General features: G+C 37.5%; 1 pseudogene; it reads left to right on the forward strand.

Annotated features, from left to right (window-relative positions):
- The first annotated feature begins 665 nt into the window (after window positions 1–665).
- LOC149182638 (cullin-1 pseudogene) lies at window positions 666–1,439 on the forward strand (annotated as a pseudogene).
- Window positions 1,440–17,600: the final 16,161 nt, after the last annotated feature.

Here is a 17,600-nt window from a genome sequence, read left to right on the forward strand (position 1 = left end):
TTGTCAAGCAAATTTCTGTTTGTCACAAATGGATAAGGCACTGGAGCTGCATGTTCTTAGTGTACCACAAGGGCACACTATCCCAAGTGGAGCCACTGTTATCACTGAAAATAGTGTTGCCAAAATTTTTCAGTTTAGCTGAAGGACAAACTGTTTTTGCAGCGCATAAATCCGTTAAGCAGTTTCGCAGTGCCACCTGTTTTAGTGATTTCGTAGCGAAAAACACCGACCTTGCACTGGCTGCGCTACGAAATTGGGAAATGACAGATATTTAAGGTGAATTGATGGAAACACTGCAGGAAACGAGGTTTGTCAAGCTGTTATATAACCACATACAATACCTGTCACCATGATATTGAAACAGGGCAGGGATGGCGTTATGAAAGATATTTCAAATTCCAAGAAAAGGTTGCGCCTGAGGGGAGCTGAAGATGTAATTTTTGGACAGTATGAGGGCTATACAGAAGATACCAACAGAGGAGGAAATCATCCTATAACTCTGAGGGCCAATTACAGGTTATGGGCAGAAATGAGTTCTCTGCGGTCTGAGTTTTCACTATATATGTGAAGTTGTAATAGCAACACCTGGTCGTCTACTTGACTGTCTTGAAAGAAAATATGCTATCCTGAATCAATGCAACTATGTTGCTCTAGTCAAGGAAAGAATGTTTCGTTATGTGCGCTTCAATAATCTATCCGTTCAGAACTATGAAGAATATCTTAATGAGAACCCACTTGCGCATCCCGGAATAGATTTGACTGTGACAGTTTTGACAACTGGATTTTGGCCAAGTTACAAGTCATTTGATCTTAATCTACCTGCTGAGATGGTTAAATGTGTTGAGGTGTTCAAAGAGCTTTATCAAACAAAAACTAAACATCGGAAGCTTACATGGATATATTCTTTGGGAACCTGTAATATTATTGGGAAGTTTGATCCTAAGCCAATGGAACTTATTGTAACAACTCATCAGGCATCTGCACTTTTGCTGTTCAATGCGTCAGAGAGGCTAAGTTACTCTGAAATCAAGTCTCAGTTGAATTGAACCGATGAAGATATTGTCAGATCGCTGCACTCCCTTGCATACGCAAAATACAAAATCCTCAATAAAAAACCAAACACAAAAACTGTGGCGCAAACAGATTATTTTGAATTCAACGCAAAATTCACCGACAAAATGAGGAGAATAAAGATTCCTTTTCCACCGGTGGATGAGAAGAAAAAATTTATTGAGGATGTAGATAAAGCTCGGCGTTATGCTATTGATGCATCAATTGTAAGAATCATGAAGAGCCGAAAAGTTTTATCTCACCAGCAGTTAGTGACGGAGTGCGTTGAGCAACTGGAACAGATGTTCGAGCCTGATTTCAAGGCAATCAAGAAGGGCCGCAATGTGGCTTATGAAACAGACTTTCTGCATACCATCAGAGCGGGGTAGTAAGCACGTGGCATTTTAAATTAGGCTTGGGTTGGGTTTGAATGTTCCGAGGAGAACATGATATGCAAACTGGTGATCCATCAAAGTTACATCAAGAAAGCGTGTGAGAGAATCAGAATCGCGTGGGAATACTTCAGAGAGGAGATGTAAAGCTGGAAATTTGAAATGTGGACTAGAAACTGGCAAGACCAAATCTCTCAAGGCGATGAATTGTGATATATGCTGTATCGAATTTGGTTTTTGCCGTGAATGCTCTTGTATTCTCGGTGGGAAGGCTACTGATCAGAGTGTGGTAGACTACTGTACTATCAGATGTGAGGGAAAGCTGAATGAAGAATTTGTTTGTGGGCATGTTGCTCACCTAGAGTGTGCTCTACTTTGTCATATGGCAGGCGTATAGCAAAGCATTGGTTTAGATGTGGAATATTATTGTAGACGCTGTGATAAAAAGGCGAACCTGATGATGCTTGTTTCCAGCATACTTCATGCATCTGAATCCCTGGAAGTACGAGCTGATGTTGAGAAGAATTTGTGTCTGGCTTTACGTATCATACAGGGTACAAGGCAGATTGTGGGGAGAAGCCTGCAGAATAATATAGAGTTATCTCTAAAGAAGCTTCGCATTGGAATGAATCTGGCAGATATTGCAGAGTCACGTCAAAATTCAATAACAGTTGATGAAGACAATACTATTCAAAAGGTTAACTATCAGGTGGAGCCTCTAAATATTGACCCTGTATCTCTTGCAAACCCTAGAGATCAAGACAACAAAACAAGTGAATCTCCATTTGGCGATTCATTTGCAACTCGTACCCAACCCTATGATCTCTTCCAAGCAGCAAATACTCTACCTGATGTGACTTCTCAGAAAGGAAGTTCATTTGTTCATGATATATTACAGAGAAGATCGAGGTTGCTTCCAGAAGAAACAAATGGATCCTCGGGTCTACTTAATTCACCGGTTCATATCACGGCTCTGAAATTTGAGAATAAAATTAACCAAGCTCTTCATGGCCTAAAAAACAAAATCTCAAGAAGCAGAATATAAGTTTGCCCAAGAAAAACTATATTCCTAGAAAGATTTTCTATTGTTCCTCTTTCAAGAGCTAGACATAGCAAACAATGAATTTACAAATGTTTCATCCTCATCCTCTTTGGAAAACTTTGATGATTTGCTTGTAGGTGTTTCAGATCGAGTTGGAAGACTGAGGAAAGAGAGCTGGGACTAAATGCTAAACTAGTAAACTATGTTCCAGCCAAAGTATCTCCAGAAAACAGAGGAATCCGGGCATGCTGTTTGAGTTTTTTTAGGAAAAGCTATTGACATTGAAGCCTGGCAGCTAAACAGGATTACTTGCAAATTGTTGTTCATTTGTTGGAATGAGGAGTAGTCAGAAAGTGGAGGACCAGTTATCTATGGTGGAACAGTAACTTTCTGAGATAATGCAGGATGCAGTGATTCCATCCCTGAGTGCGTTGGTAAAGCCAGAGCTTCTAAGGCACCAAAACAAAGATATCAGGCTCATTGTTGTTACTTGCATTAGTGAGAATCACACTGGAAATGTACCTGCTTCAACGCAAACAATGATAAGTTTGGTTTGAATGAGAGGAAGACTGTGTTTTTTAAATCACACAGCAGTTTCGTAGCGCGCTACGAAACTGCTGTAGGTGATGTTTTCAATGCAGAATAAACAGTTTGACCGGGAATGTTAGAAGAGAGACACTTGTACATCAATACAGCCTACAGCTCATCTGGAGACATGGTGTTTGGTAGCAGCGTTCCATACTTTGAGTTATTAAAGATTTGGGAACATGCCTGCTACATTTTCGGAGAATGGAAGACAGGGACCGTGGAAATAGGGTGCTCATCTTTGCTAATTAATGAGCTATCTATACAGCTAGCATCTGAGGCCAGCCTGTTCAGTGAATATTCCTCAACATATCTCAGCTACAACAGAAATTGTACAGCTGTCAAAGTTCAAGAAAGCATCAATGCACACGAGGAGAAAGACTTAGAGTTTCAATGGGAATGGGACTCTATGTTTTCACAGCGCAATACCTTTGTAATTAATTAGTTTGTTTAGATATGGATAAGGCAGTTAATGATAGGATTTCGAGCTCCCCTCATGCTGGAGGAGGAGTCTCAAGTAGTTGTTTTTTTGTTTTCCTATATATAGAAATGACTCTAATGTAAAAAAGGTTGGAGATTTTATAAAAAAACAGAGTTTTTATCAGCTTGTGTAAGAAGACTTTGACAGTAATACAAGAGTTACTTTTTCTTCCCAAGATTCATTATATGTTTATGGCTCAGAACATGTGTGGTTTTGTCATTATCTTTTATGTATTTTACAGCTCACTAAATATGCAATCACTCTGAATTCACCTAGTGCTCAGACTTCCTGTGCTTATTTATGAGTTGAGTTTTTGGAGAGATGTTTTGAGTGTTAAACGTTATATGCCTTGGCTTCTATGATTAAGTGATCAATAGTTTACTACAGAAGTGTATGACTCCATGAGCCCAATGGAAGAAGTGCTGTTTTATATTTCCAACCAGCTTTATTTTCATAAAAGTGTGAAGAGTTAGCCATCTGTTGTTGTGATTGATTCTTATCAAAAGTCTGTGAGAGAGCCCTCTCTGACTAAGGAGGCTAATCCTTAGAAAAAAGTCTGGTTGAAAGAGTTACATAAAATCTTGCTTGGTTGCAGCCCTTAGTACTGATTTTGTGATAACACATCTATAGCCACGACAGAGTTGCTTTCTAACCCTTTGGAACCATGGTCCTCTATGTATAATTGGGGAAGTGCATTATGATATCAGAGTAGAGACCAATGTGCTGGCATGGTAACCAGATGAACACATTGCCATTCACTGGGAAGGAGCGAAAGGTGGGCAGGCCGGCTCGTAATGAGACCTCCTGTTCCAAGGACTTTATTTCTTGATGCATCCATTGGATCATATCCCTGGTGTGGTGGCCATAGTGGGAATTCCACTTCGTTGCTTCCTTATGATCATGGTAGGCTGGCTCGTGATGAGACCCCCTATCCTCCATTTGTAAAAATCATAGAATTGTTAGTAAACATATGTATATGTTTCTATTTTATATATATATATATATGAACAACACTTCCTATTTATATATAGAGGGTGGCTCAACACTCCTTAGGAGTAGGGATGGCGGAAGAAGTCTGAACATATCAATAGAAAAAAAAGTATGCCCTTAACCTTATTTGATGATAATGAACAGAGAGAATTATAGGGTTAGGGGAGAACCAACATGGTACAAATAATCAATCAATTCAATTTATAGTGGAAATGAGGACAGTGAAGTGATATAGATGGTTGTGTCCTTTCTTTTTCGATCAATACAAAGTAATCTTGTTAAAGATTATAATATTCAATATATTTGTTTGTTCCAGTAAACTTCATATTTGTATCCTTACATACATATTTATACACTTATGCCCTATAGAGGATCATAAAGAGTGATCAAAGGAAAGAAAGGGTGTTCTCAAACAAATATTCACAAAGTGCTATTTCCTTTAGGAAATAGCAAAAGAAAACGTCACACAAAAAATGTTGTTTCTTATAGGGAACAACAAGGAAAGACACGCAAAAAGGTGTTGTTCCTTAGAGGGAACAGTAGTTGTTCGTTGTAGGGAATAGCAAAGAAAATACTTATGAAAATTGTTGTTCCTTAGAGGGAACAGCAGTTGTTCCCTATAGGGAACAACAAGGGAAATACACACCAAAAAATTGTTGTTCCCTGCGGGGAATAGCGAAGGAAATGCACACAAAAATTGTTGTTCCTTATAGGGAATAGCAGTTGTGTCCTGTAGGGAACTGTAAAACAAAATGCACGCCGAAACTGTTGTTCCTTAGAGGGAACAATGGTTGTTCCTTAGAGGGAACAGTAGCTGTTCCTTGTAAGGAATAGCAAGAAAAAAAATTTGCACATGGAAATTGTTGTTCCTTAGAGGGAACAGCGGTTGTTCCTTATAGGGAACAGCAAGAAAAAAGTTACACACCAAAATTGTTGTTCCTTAGAGAGAACAGTTGCTACTCTTTAGAGGGAACAACAGTTGTTCCTTGTCAGAGACACCAAAAAGAAGAAAAAATTGCACACAAAATTTGTTGTTCCTTAGAGGGAACAGCAAGAAGAAAATCCACATGAACATTGTTGTTCCTTAGAGGGAACAACAAAGGAAAAATAGAAAAAACAACTTATATACAATTTATTATACAAGCAAATTCAATCAAATAGAAAGGGAAATTTATGTACAAATTTCAAAAACAAATAAATTCTTCACTGGACCAATGTTGTGGACAGGATTTCCTCCCCAGCAAGAATTTGGATAGTGAAATCTTCCCGTAATTGTTGGCAAAAGGACTCCCTGGTAAGCGGTTTGTGATAGAGGCATACTCTATGTCAATTCGCTTTAGAAGAGTAGCCAGGCCCATCAATGGTGGCTGATGTGAGGGTGTAATTATCATGCACCTATTGTATCTCATAGGGGCCTAACCATCTGGTCTGGAGTTTTCCCGGGAAATCCTGGAACCTAGAATCATACAGAAGTCCCCAATCACCTTTGTGGAAGATCTTATTCTTGATAAGGGCATCATGCCATTTCACTCTTTGTTGTTGGATCAGTGCAGTATGCTAAAGAGCTGATAGCTGGATTTCATCCAATTCATTGATTTGATGTAGCCTATTAATCTGTGCTTCATTTAAGTCCAAGCCTACTTCCTGAGCTATCCTCAATGTCTGAATTTCAAATTCGATTGGGAAGATAGGTTCTTTGCCAAACATTAGCTGATATGGGGAATATCCCGTGGTATTTCTCCATGTCGTGTGGTATGCCCACAGGGCTTCTGGAAATCGGGTAGCCCAGTCACGTCTATGTGATGCAACTGTCTTTGTGAGTATTGCCTCGATTACTTTATTGGTACTTTCTACCTGGCCATTTGCCTGCAGGTGGTATGGAGTTGTGATTCTGTGCATGATATGATGATTTTTTAATGTCACAGCAATCTTATGGCCTACAAATTGTGGCCCTCCATCCGTGATTATTTCTCTAGGCAAGCCATACTGCACGAAAAGTTGGAAAAGAAAGTGGATTACTGAGTCCTCTATTGCCCTTGGTAATGCTTCTACCTCCACCCATTTAGTCACATATTCTATTGTGACTAGTATATATGTCTTTTTATTAGATGATGGGTTTATTGGACCAATGAAATCTAACGCCCATCGTTCAAAAGGTTCATTGACTAACTGCGGATGCAAGGGCATCTCATCAGACTGCCCAGGGCATCCCATTCTTTGGCAACTATCACATGCTTGGACAAACTTCTTTGCATCCTTAAAAATGGTGGGCCAATAATAGCCCATCTGTAAGACTTTGTGACCAGTCCTGTGGTCTGCAAAATGTCCACCGCAAGGCCCATCATGGCAAGCTTTCATGATGTCAAAGATTTCATCTTCCCTGACACATATTTGAATATGTTTATCGACTCTTGTATGAAATAAATATCCTCCGATCTAGGAGAACTGAGTATTATGCTGTACTATTTGTTTTCTTTCACTGGGCGTTAGGTGCTTGGGTAATTTTCCCACTGCTAGGTAGTTTGCGACATCCGTGTACCACGGTGTTTTCACAGTTACAGCAAATAAGTGCTCATCAGGGAACTGGTCTTCTACTGCTGTCAAGTTATCTGTCTTTGGCATACATGAAAGGGAGTCTGCTACTGGACATTCCTTTCCTAGTTGATCTTTGATTGTTATGTCGAATTCCTGCAAAAGGATCAACCATATTGTCACTCTTCCATTTGTAACAGGTTTATTAGCTAGATATTTAATAGCAGATTGATCAGTATACAAAACCACTGGGTATCATGTTATATAATGTCTGAATTTATTAATAGCATAGATTATAGCCAGAAATTCCTTTTCTATCACAGTGTAATTCAACTCAGTTGAGGATAGAATTTTGTTGATGTAGTATATCGCATAAGGTTTCTTATCTTCTTCCTGGTTGAGAACTACTTCAATGGCCGTATCTAAAGCATCGGATGAAATCTGGAACGGAAAATCCCAGTTTGGGCCCTGTAATACTGGGGTTGTTAATACTAGCCATTTTAAATCTTCAAAAGCAGTGTCACATTTGTCAATCCATATGAAATCAATATTTCCTGTTAATGCATATAATGGTGCAACAATTTGAGAGAAATTCTTTATAAATCTTCTATAATATCCAAAAAATCACAAGAAATTGCATACCTAAGTTTATGTGGAGGGGGTAGGTATTAAGAAAATTATCTGAATTTTTGTTGGATCTACCTGAATTCCAACTGCTAAGATGTAGTGACCTAGGATGAGGCCCTCGGTCATCATCATGTGGCATTTTTCATGGCTTAAACAGAGCCTGGTATCAATGCATCTTTGCAAAACTTTCTCTAGCGTTTGTAATGCCGACTCGAAGTCATCCCCGTAGGGTGTAAAGTCATCCATGTACACCTCGAGCCCCTCATTTATCAAGTCTAAAAATTGCTAAGTATAGCCCTTTGGAATGTGGCAGGTGCATTGCACAGTCTGAAAGGTAAGACCCTGTAAGAAAATGTCCCCCAAGGGCAGGTAAAGGTAGTCTTATCTTGGTCTTCAGGGGCAATTTGAATTTGATTGTAGCCACTGAAGCCATCTAGGAAAGAAAAGAATTTTTTTCCTGCCAATGTGTCTAGGACCTGGTCGATGAAAGGTAGGGGGAAATGGTCTTTTTGGGTTGTTTTATTAAGCTCTCTATAATCAACACATATATGCCACTTTCCATTCTTTTTAGGCACCACTACTAATGGAGAGACCCATTTGCTATCAGATATAGGATAGATGAAATTTACATCTAACAGTTTTTGTAGTTCATATTTAACAATATCTTTAAGGTGAGGGTTTAACCTCCATTGAGGTTGTCGAATGGGCCTTGCATCTTTCTCTGTATAGATGTAGTGCATGCATAATTCGGGATCAATCCCTTTCATGTTTGGGTAATCCCATGTGAAAGCCTCTTTATATTTTCTCAAAAACTGAAAAAGATTCTACTCCTGGTCATCAGTCAGGTTTTTGTTGATATTTAGGACTTTCCCTGGCTCAATTTCTATGGTTTTGCTATTATAAATAGAAGTTGTTGGTATTGACTGGTCATTAATATCTTTTAAGGGATCTTCTTCAATTTCATTATCCAGGGTTGCTTCGATCATGTCACGCTTTAGATTAGATACGGCATCTGGTTGGTTAATGTAAGTGTTAATGATGTCATCTTCTGTTTGATCCTTGAATTCGAGAGAATCTTCTATAGTTAGCGGTGATCGAATGTTTTCAGTTAAATATGATACATGTTGTTTTCTAGTTTTTATTATTGTTAAACTTGACTGAGCTGGAGGATATAAAGCTAAATTATTCACATTACTTCCTCATGCTAGAGTCATGCTGCCTGTTCAACAACTTATGTAAGCATTTGTGGTTGCTAGCCAAGGTCTTCCTAGAATTAGGGGATGTCTGTCTAGCTAGTTTCTATGATTGATGATCAAAAAATCTGCTGGGTATTCCCAAGAATCTATAGACACCATTACATCCTGTAATGTGCCTTCTGGTTTGACTACCGATCGGTCAACCAGTTCCAGCAAGGTCGTGGTTGGATCCAAGGATGTAATGCCAAGTTTTTGATAGGTTGTTGTTGTGAGAATATTGATGGCTACTCCTAGGTCAACTAATGCATTGGGGAAGGAGAATCCATTTATTTGTACCATGACTATAGGGTTTCCTGGGTCCTCATATTTTACCAGTGTTTCTCTGCCTGATAATAAATCAGACAAAGTTCTGACTACATGGACAGTTGGGGTTGTTTTTATTTTCCTCTTTGGCTTTTTCATACACAATTCCTTAATAGTTTTTGCATAAATTGGAATGTCCTGAATAGCCTGGAGGAGAGGTATTTTTACACACAAATTTTTTAATTCTCCCAGAAGATCAAAATCGGGATATTCGATTGAGCGGGGTATAATTAATCTCTCTGGGAATGGTGGAGAAGAGGTGATAGTTTGATCGTGAGTTTTCTGTTTAACCATATTCTCCACTTGTGGTGCTTGTTCTACAAGTAACGAATCTTCAATTTGTATATTTTTATCCCCCTCTGACTCTATTATCCATCCAGACCTTAATTTAAGCTCATTACACTCCCTCAACTTAGTTTCTGGCTCCGGTCCTTCAATAATTTGCACAGATTGGACCAGTCTATTGTTGGGGTTCGGGTTGGGTTGGGCTGGGAGCTGTGATCGTAGGTTGGTCTGAGGGTTCTGTTGCAATGTTTAGGGTGTTGGCAGTGTAGGTTGAGGTAGGGGGATTTTTCCTACTGGCTGGTTTGTAGGTCTTTACCAGTTTCACTGCCAATTCTGGTTTTGTGAAGTGGAGGGTGGCCATTGAGATTGATATGCATTATTCTGCTAGAATGGTGGAAAGTAAGAGGAATTTGGCCAATTGTTGTTTTGATTTGATTGGTTGGACCAAGGTGGCATAGAGAATGGTTGTTGTGACCAATTAGGAAAAGGTGGCTAGTTTTGCCACATAGCTCTTGGGTATTGTTGTGAATTGTATTGCAAGGGTTGAAAGAGAGAAGATGGGTCAGTGGGCATACCTATTTGTCGTGCTTGCCATTGGCAACGCTGATTTAGCAGGTAGACTGGTTCTGTTTCTTCTTCTGCCTCCTTATAGATTGCTTTTAACCTTGGGAGTGATGGGTAGCTTTCTGTGGCATGATATTTAGTACATATGGCACAGGTTTGTACCATATCTAGTAGGCATTCTTTATGACTATGCTTTTTCCTGCATCTAGGACAAAATATCACCAAGTTTTGTTCTGCTTCTACTTGGCTTGCGTGATGTCTAATTGCGTCGTCAAAGTTCCCAAGATATCTGTTTTGAAATCCTCCAGCAGGTTGTCGATTTCTGCATGAGTAATGCTCCCACCAGAGATTTTGTTGTCCCTAGTGGTCATGTCACATTCTGTTGGTTTCAATCTTGTACTGCCTCTTGAGCACCTGATACACAAATTAATAATGTTAGCATAGTCTTCTTGATATATATCACCTTTACCCATAATATTTAATGTCTCTATCCATTGGTCTTTCATTTCTTTAATCAATGTAGTTTTTAGCACATTATCAAGCAAAGGCAAAGTTGCATAGGGAGACCACTGGAGGTTATATTGAAAATGTTCCACCTACTCTTCCAACGTTTCACTAGGTCTTGCTACCATTTGGAATATTTCATCTTTCAATTCCCTAGATCTGCAATAGTCTCAATATTTTTTAAGGAAAGCTGTTTTCATTTGATCCCAATCATTTATTGTAACCCCACCTAGTCCCATAAACCAATGCAAGGCTGCTCCTTTTAACATAGAGGGAAACAAATTTAGTTTTTGGGGTTCGGTGGTATAATCATAACCTCGACATAATACATCAAATTCAAACAGAAATGCATCTGGATCCTCTGATGTGAGTCCATGAAAGATGGGAATATTTTGAAGAGGGATAGCTTTCATGGGTGCATTGACAGTTGTGTCAACGATGGGATACTGTAATGTAGAGGCCTGGGGTGCTTGTGGGTTGTTGTCCATTTGATCAAATGTATGCCAGTACCCTTCCGGGATTAACCTTAACAGCACTCCCTTGGTCTGGGATACTGAGTGTTCCTTGTTCAGTTACTACTTGAGGGGATCTTGGTTCCTCTATTTCCCTTGTTTCTCCTCCTCCTTCACGAATATTACAAGAATTCCCTTCTTATGAGGGACTTGGGCATGAATTTTCAATATCTTGAAAACTCTGCTCAGTTCCTTATGTTTTACTATGGACCTCAATGTAGGTTACAGATGGTGAGCCTGTGGCCCGAAGGGAGACAATAGGTTGTTTGGAAGCGACTGTTCGAGGACCTACTGATGGCTGAGATTCAGCTTTCTTTAAGATGTCATCTATGAAAGTTAATCGTCCAAAGGTCACCGGTCCCTTAGATTTTTTAGGTTTGGGTAGTGGAATTGGATTGTTTTTGGGTCTTTTCTTCTTAGTCATTCATGCTGAAAATTCAAATGTTTATCTCTACCCTAAGTTCCTAACAACTCTGTTGGAAAGCGGGTGGGGGAGCAAGAATTTTACTTGCTCCATACGCAAGTTCTTACCTTCCATTTTTAATATCCAGTTCTCTCTCAACAGACAAGCATCAAATACCTACTTTAGTTTTCTGTAATTGTGTTGAAAAGCAGGTAGAGGAGCAAGCACTTTACTTGCTTGTTATGTAGGTTCTTCCCTTCCGTTTTCAATACCCAATTCTTCCTCAATAGCAATTATCAGATGTACATCACTCTTTGTAAATGGCTACACTCTCCCCGGCAACGGCGCCAAAATATTGGGTGATAAAAGGTGCCTTTTAAAACCCCTAATTATCCCACATTAATTATCAACCCGGGCAAGTCCTCTTATATCAAGAGTGTACACAGTATGTGGCTGCTATTAATTCAGAGAGTAATGTTTCTTAGATTGCAATATATATCTTTAAATACAAGAGTAAACGGATGCATCTAATAAACTCCAATTGCAATCATTAAAGGGAATATAACATCTAAACTTTAAGACTCAATCTTCTACCGTAATCATAATCAATCCTTACTCAAGCAATTCAACTAGCAATGGCATCAGATGAGAGTACAGTAGCAATAACTCGTCTCTTCTGAACTGATATAATCTAAATCAAACTCACTCTTCAGTAAATAATCTAAATAGCAATGATATCAATCTGAGAGTCCAACAACGATAGTTAATACTCTTTACAATTGATTAAATCAAGCGAAATATTTATCTAAGTAACTCAATCTGAAATGAAAGTGAATTGAATCAATGACAATACTGTAAGTTATATAAAGCAAAGATATTCTGTCAACACTGGAAAACAATAAACAGCAAAGGAGATAAAATCACAGAAAGCAAGAATACTATCAAACCATCACACTTGCGAGAATTGGAAATGTATGACACAGAGAAAGCAGTTAAATCCACCAGAGGTCGGGCCCTTAGCCGCTAGCGAACACTGCTAAGTTACTTCAGATAACGCGAGGGAACAACAACTTCACTTATGTATTAATCATCGAATGTAAGTAGCATTACAATATAATCGTGTTCTCTCAACAGCGAGAGTCTATAATTAAAATTACAAATTCAATAATAACAGAGCTTCCTCCCCTTTCTCCTTACAATCGTCTCCTTTTATAATCAGAAAGGGTAAAAGATAAATGGTAAATGCGATCCCTCAGGATCTCCTGATCCTGAGGGATTCGCAACTGATTTCCAACTTCGGACATCCTTTCCTTTCTCGCGCTGATCCTCCTGATTCATCTTTAGCCTTGTCTGCAACTGTTGCGTTCTTCTCTTTGCTTGTTGATTTTTGTTGTTCCTTCATTAGAGAACAGCAATTGTCCTTTTTGTTGTTTTCCTGCATAATGAAGGGTAATAATTAGCTAAATCGTAACTGCAAATAATTCATTCATTTCTTACCATAATTTCTCAATATATTACCGCATTAGGATATAGAAAATATAATAATAAAGGAAAAGGATGATGAGATTAATAGTAACTACATACCCATTTCGTGACTCAATAGTATCCTCAACATCCTTACTTTTGTCACTAGAAATATGCACTGGAAATAATACACACCATATCCTACGACTGCGCTTTGCCTACATAGATGTAGCCATTCTAACTGTTGTAGCTTTCTTCTTACCCTAGAAGACTCTCTATTCTCCATTGTCATCCAAGCATTAAATATCCTTGTTATAAAAATCCACCTTGGTCCTGTGAAGATACAACCAATCCATGCCCAATAACATACTATATGATCCCAATGGAAGCACATTCAGATGCGTTGATGTAGGAATACCTTTCAACTCAAATGCACAAGCTCTTACCTAATGATGAACTCTTTTCTTAGTACATGTAGCTAGTTGCACCGACCAAGACTTTGCATGCACTTCTTTATTCAAACCACACTTATCCACTAGGTCAGGGTTAACATAGCTATATTTAGATCCAAGGTTAATCAAAATAGTAACAACTTGATCACAAAGCTTATTGTCCATCTCAATAATAGATGCCTGGTGATCCGCCAGCCTATTATCCAACATTGCATAAATATGAGGAATACTTTGTCCAACATCCCCCATTGTTTGTGCCTCCTGAGCACTACTGATATATGGTATGCCACCCTGATGTTGTGGACAATCTCTCATGTGATGATCCTTGCCACAAGTCCAACTGATGGGCCTCTAAATTAGACATAAATTAAGGCCCTTATGACCGTACTTCAACATATTAAACCTATATTTTTGCATTAGATAATGTATTTTTAACTTTAATATGTTCATTAGGAAGGTTTATGTATAATTGCATATTTGTGCCTAATATTATTTATTTTTGTGAAATATTGTGAGAATATTGGGCAAATTATGGAGATTTAGAGGAGGAGATGATCAAGGGACTTGCTCGCTACTACATGAGGATCAATATTAAATAATAAATCAACAATATATTCTGGAATTATGGCATTGATTATGGAGCTCCAATGATTGAGAAAATCTAGGAATGTGTTCCCTTCCATTTAATGCAAATTCATAGTATTGGGAACCAGATCCACTAATCAAAGGATTTTGGTGGGGAAAACTTCCTCTTTTCATAGAGAATGATTCCTAATCATTTTTTATAAGTACCAAGTCGAATTTTCCTCTAGGGGTTGATTTTTGTTAATCTTTTTGTGGAGAGAACTCGTGTTTTTGCAGTTCCACTTTCATTTTCTACAGGGATGTAATTGTATTGATGGAAATAATGAATATTGGTAACATGTTCAGCTTCTAAATATTGGTCTCTTTCATAGGACTTTGAGTTTCCTTGGGCTTGGCCATCCAAGGAGCCTCAAATCCCTTTTGTATCATTTACTTTTCTTCATTTCACTTCTTATTCACATGCATCCCTTGTTCTTGTTTTTTCCTATTTCTGCATTTAGTGTTACTAATTTCTTGTTGTAGGATTGGGTTAAATGGTTGAATTAAGTTATTTTTCATGATCACAAGAATCTTTTCATCATTGGAACAACTTTTGAAGGTCATAATAATCATTGAGCTACTTGGATTAGCTTGCTTATTCCCAAATCTAGATTTCTGGAAGTCCCTTGTGACAAATAACAGAAAATTTCTACTATTTTTTAGAGCATGCTAATGAGCTTCAATAGAGTTGATCTCACTTGCATTAGATCACAAAAAAATTCTAGTTAATAATAAAAACTACCCCATTTTATTTTCACTTGATTAGTTTAGGCATTTGATAGATTTACTAGCTCACTAGTTCTCGAATTTCTAGATTTTAGACTAGTAATTTTCTACCATTTTTTAGCATGGGTTAGTAGAGGTCTTTTTGAGTGATTCCACTTGGAATGGAGACCTAAGACATCCTAATCAATAAATAAAAATGTCCCATCCAATTTGGATTTTATTTGGTTTTTCATTAGGTGAATTATCAAATTTGCCTCTAGGGGTTGATTTTTATTAGTCTTCTTGTGGAGAGAACTAGTATTTTTGCAGCTCCATTGTCATTTTCTACAGGCATGTAATGTTATTGATGGAAATAATGAATATTGATGGCATTTTCAACTTCAAAATCTTTGTCTCCTTCATAGGATTTTGAGTTACCTTGGGCTTGGTCATCCTAGGAGCCTCAGAGCCCTTTTGTATCATTTACTTTTCTTCTTTTCACTTCTTATTCACATGCATCTCTTGTTGTTGTCTTTTTACTATTTTTTCTTTTAGTATTAATGATTTCTTCTTGTAGAATTGGGTTAAATGGTTGAAGTAAGTTATTTTGCAGGATCAGAAGCACCATTTCATCCTTGGAAAGTTCTTTTGTAAGATCACAAACATCATTTCATCCTTGGAAAAGCTTTGGAAGGTCATAGTAATCAATGAGCTACTTGGATTAGTTTGCTTATTCCCAAATCTAGATTTCTGGAACTCCTTTGTGGCAAATAACAGTAAATTTCTTCTATTTTTTCGAGCATACTAATGAGCTTCAATCAAGTTGATTCCACTTGAATTAGATCATAAAAACATTCTAGTTAATAACAAAAATTACCCCATTGCATTTTCACTTGATTAGGCTAGGCATTTGATAGATTTACTAGCTCACTAGTTCTTGAATTTTTATATTTTAGACTAGTAATTTTCTGCCATTTTTTAGTATGGGTTAACAGAGGTATTTTTGAGTGATTCCACTTGGAATTGAGACTTAAGACATCATAGTCAATAAAAAAATTTGTCCCGTCTAATTTGGATTTGATTTGGTTGGTCATTCAGTAAATTATAACTCCCTATAGAGAATCGGTTGTTTCTTGTAGTAAACTACAGGAAACCCTATAGCAATCTTCCAACATGTATATACTTGCCCAGATTTGCTCAATAATCTTGGTTATTGTCCCTTAGGGTTGAATCATGACCCCTAGGCTCTAAATCAATGATTAGGGAATACTAAAGACCACTTAGGACTTACCTCTTTACCCATGCAAAACATTTCAGCAATTTGGGCTAATGGACAGATTTATGAAATAGATAATACAATTATGATTGCCACATTCAATGAACTATTTTAAATGATCTAAACTCTTTGAAATGTAATGGTTGACATTTATTTCATGATCTTTACTTTATGCAATTAGAATAGGTTTCTTTCCTTGTATTTTCTTTCTTGCAATAGTTTAAGGATTCTATTTCGAGCAGTTCATTTTCTGAAATTAGTTTAGGATTTGATTTCACTACATGTACTCAATTACATCATAATAGCGAAGGAAGGACACATTCTATATTGAAAATATAGTGTCAATACCTCTTAAGTTTGTATTAACCCTAAGTTGATAATTAAATTTGGTAGCCTCGGGAGTTGCAACATTCTTGTTTCAATACCGAGGCTCATCACTTTTTGCTGCCGTTGTCGGGGAGGTGTCAAAGTATGCATTGTTTTCTTCCCTAGCTGATTCATTTATTTTTACTTTTTGCAGCAAAAAAAAATTGCATTAGGCATATTTCATTTCCAAAACAGAAAAATGCATTGCATTAGTGTTTTCATTCAATCATAAAAAAAAAAAACAAAAAAAATCTCCAACACCAACCCACCCCCCAATTTGATCAAGTGGTCAAGTAAAAGCCACATAACCATCCACTTTTGCAGGTAGAAGAAGAAGAGATGGCAAATAATGTAGAATAAATGGATGGAGATAGTGACAATGAGGAATATCCTCTTGGATTTCCCATTCAAGATATTGATGGTACTGTGCACATGAAGAACATCCCTCCATTTTTTCTTCCAAAATTTCATGGTATAAGGTCAAAGGATTTGGAAACCTTTCTCTTTTAATTTGAAATTGTTTGTAGATCTTATGGTTACTTATTAAACACTCAAAAATTGAGATTGTTTCCGAAAACATTGAAGGATAGAGCTCTTAAATGGTTCATAAGTTTAGGGACTAATTCAATAAGATCATGGAATGATATGAAAAAAATATTTCTAGAAAAATATAAATATCATGATCTTAAAGAAGAAATATGTAGAATGAATCGAAAAGAATGTGGGTACTCTCCAACATCTGCAAGCAACAAAAACAAGTTGGCACCAAAAAAAGAAAAAATTGGTCAAAATTCTAGTCAAAGGAAGTCAAACTTGGACTTTCTCCTCCTTTTCTCAGATGCTCCAAAAGGACCAAGGCCATGCCAATCCATCACCCTCATCTATCTCTACTACCCACCTATCATTCCCAAGGTTTTCCCATTCATTTTCCTTGTTGTCCTAAAATACTACAGGAAGGCTCTGTTTTACTACACAAAATAGAAATACATAGAGCAGAAAATTATTTTTGTCATATATTGAAAACAACGCATCCATTTCCCAAGATGTTTCAAGTGAAATCCATATGGATGATGGTAACATGCTCAAGTTATTTCAGCAAATTCCAGTGCACATTTTTTGAGAAATTAGCCTCCATCACCTACAACCAATTTTAATTTTCACAATATTCATGCATCCATTTACAAAGT

The sequence above is a fragment of the Pinus tabuliformis genome, chromosome 3_2 (genome assembly GCF_031772625.1).
Source record: "Pinus tabuliformis cultivar Carrire ecotype Pingquan chromosome 3_2, CPIR1, whole genome shotgun sequence".
NCBI classification, from domain to species: Eukaryota; Viridiplantae; Streptophyta; class Pinopsida; order Pinales; family Pinaceae; genus Pinus; species Pinus tabuliformis.